The sequence below is a fragment of the Anopheles moucheti genome, unplaced genomic scaffold (assembly GCF_943734755.1).
Source record: "Anopheles moucheti unplaced genomic scaffold, idAnoMoucSN_F20_07 scaffold_205_ctg1, whole genome shotgun sequence".
Lineage (NCBI taxonomy): Eukaryota > Metazoa > Arthropoda > Insecta > Diptera > Culicidae > Anopheles > Anopheles moucheti.
Window position 1 is genome coordinate 45,468 of NW_026453640.1, and position 3,008 is coordinate 48,475.

Genomic DNA, 3,008 nt, shown 5'->3' on the forward strand with positions numbered 1-3,008 from the left:
ATTTAGTTGAAATAGACAGTTTTTGCATGTAAACCTCAATCCTGTAGAATTCCATAGCAATGTACAAAGTTCATAACGGATGCACCAATTAGTTGAAATAGACAGTTTTTGCATGTAAACTCAATCCTGGTAGAATTCCATAGCAATGTACAAAGTTCATAACGGATGCACCAATTTAGTTGAAATAGACAGTTTTTGCATGTAAACTCAATCCTGGTAGAATTCCATAGCAAAGTACAAAGTTCATAACGGATGCACAAATTTAGTTGAAATAGACAGTTTTTGCATGTAAACTCAATCCTGGTAGAATTCCATAGCAATGTACAAAGTTCGTATCGGATGCACAAATTTAGTTGAAATAGACAGTTTTTGCATGTAAACTCAATCCTGGTAGAATTCCATAGCAAGGTACAAAGTTCATAACGGATGCACCAATTTAGTTGAATAGACAGTTTTTGCATGTAAACTCAATCCTGGTAGAATTCCATAGCAATGTACAAAGTTCATAACGGATGCACCAATTTAGTTGAAATAGACAGTTTTTGCATGTAAACTCAATCCTGGTAGAATTCCATAGCAAAGTACAAAGTTCATAACGGATGCACCAATTTAGTTGAAATAGACAGTTTTTTGCATGTAAACTCAATCCTGGTAGAATTCCATAGCAATGTACAAAGTTCATAACGGATGCACCAATTTAGTTGAAATAGACAGTTTTTGCATGTAAACTCAATCCTGGTAGAATTCCATAGCAATGTACAAAGTTCATAACGGATGCACCAATTTAGTTGAAATAGACAGTTTTTGCATGTAAACTCAATCCTGGTAGAATTCCATAGCAAAGTACAAAGTTCATAACGGATGCACAATTTAGTTGAAATAGACAGTTTTTGCATGTAACTCAATCCTGGTAGGAATTCCATAGCAAAGTACAAAGTTCATAACGGATGCACCAATTTAGTTGAAATAGACAGTTTTTGCATGTAAACTCAATCCTGGTAGAATTCCATAGCAATGTACAAAGTTCATAACGGATGCACCAATTTAGTTGAAATAGACAGTTTTTGCATGTAAACTCAATCCTGGTAGAATTCCATAGCAAAGTACAAAGTTCATAACGGATGCACCAATTTAGTTGAAATAAGACAGTTTTTGCATGTAAACTCAATCCTGGTAGAATTCCATAGCAAAGTACAAAGTTCATAACGGATGCACAAATTTAGTTGAAATAGACAGTTTTTGCATGTAAACTCAATCCTGGTAGAATTCCATAGCAATGTACAAAGTTCGTATCGGATGCACCAATTTAGTTGAAATAGACAGTTTTTGCATGTAAACTCAATGCTGGTAGAATTCCATAGCAAAGTACAAAGTTCATAACGGATGCACAAATTTAGTTGAAATAGACAGTTTTTGCATGTAAACTCAATCCTGGTAGAATTCCATAGCAATGTACAAAGTTCATAACGGATGCACCAATTTAGTTGAAATAGACAGTTTTTGCATGTAAACTCAATCCTGGTAGAATTCCATAGCAAAGTACAAAGTTCGTTTTGGATGCACCAATTTAGTTGAAATAGACAGTTTTTGCATGTAAACTCAATCTGGTAGAATTCCATAGCAATGTACAAAGTTCATAACGGATGCACAAATTTAGTTGAAATAGACAGTTTTTGCATGTAAACTCAATCCTGGTAGAATTCCATAGCAAAGTACAAAGTTCATAACGGATGCACCAATTTAGTTGAAATAGACAGTTTTTGCATGTAAACTCAATCCTGGTAGAATTCCATAGCAAAGTACAAAGTTCATAACGGATGCACAAATTTAGTTGAAATAGACAGTTTTTGCATGTAAACTCAATCCTGGTAGAATTCCATAGCAAAGTACAAAGTTCATAACGGATGCACCAATTTAGTTGAAATAGACAGTTTTTGCATGTAAACTCAATCCTGGTAGAATTCCATAGCAAAGTACAAAGTTCGTTTTGGATGCACCAATTTAGTTGAAATAGACAGTTTTTGCATGTAAACTCAATCCTGGTAGAATTCCATAGCAATGTACAAAGTTCATAACGGATGCACAAATTTAGTTGAAATAGACAGTTTTTGCATGTAAACTCAATCCTGGTAGAATTCCATAGCAAAGTACAAAGTTCATAACGGATGCACCAATTTAGTTGAAATAGACAGTTTTTGCATGTAAACTCAATCCTGGTAGAATTCCATAGCAATGTACAAAGTTCATAACGGATGCACCAATTTAGTTGAAATAGACAGTTTTTGCATGTAAACTCAATCCTGGTAGAATTCCATAGCAATGTACAAAGTTCATAACGGATGCACCAATTTAGTTGAAATAGACAGTTTTTGCATGTAAACTCAATCCTGGTAGAATTCCATAGCAAAGTACAAAGTTCATAACGGATGCACAAATTTAGTTGAAATAGACAGTTTTTGCATGTAAACTCAATCCTGGTAGAATTCCATAGCAATGTACAAAGTTCGTATCGGATGCACCAATTTAGTTGAAATAGACAGTTTTTGCATGTAAACTCAATCCTGGTAGAATTCCATAGCAAAGTACAAAGTTCATAACGGATGCACAAATTTAGTTGAAATAGACAGTTTTTGCATGTAAACTCAATCCTGGTAGAATTCCATAGCAATGTACAAAGTTCGTATCGGATGCACCAATTTAGTTGAAATAGACAGTTTTTGCATGTAAACTCAATCCTGGTAGAATTCCATAGCAAAGTACAAAGTTCGAATCGGATGCACCAATTTAGTTGAAATAGACAGTTTTTGCATGTAAACTCAATCCTGGTAGAATTCCATAGCAAAGTACAAAGTTCGTATCGGATGCACGAATTTAGTTAAAATAGACAGTTTTTGCATGTAAACTCAATCCTGGTAGAATTCCATAGCAAAGTACAAAGTTCATAACGGATGCACAAATTTAGTTGAAATAGACAGTTTTTGCATGTAAACTCAATCCTGGTAGAATTC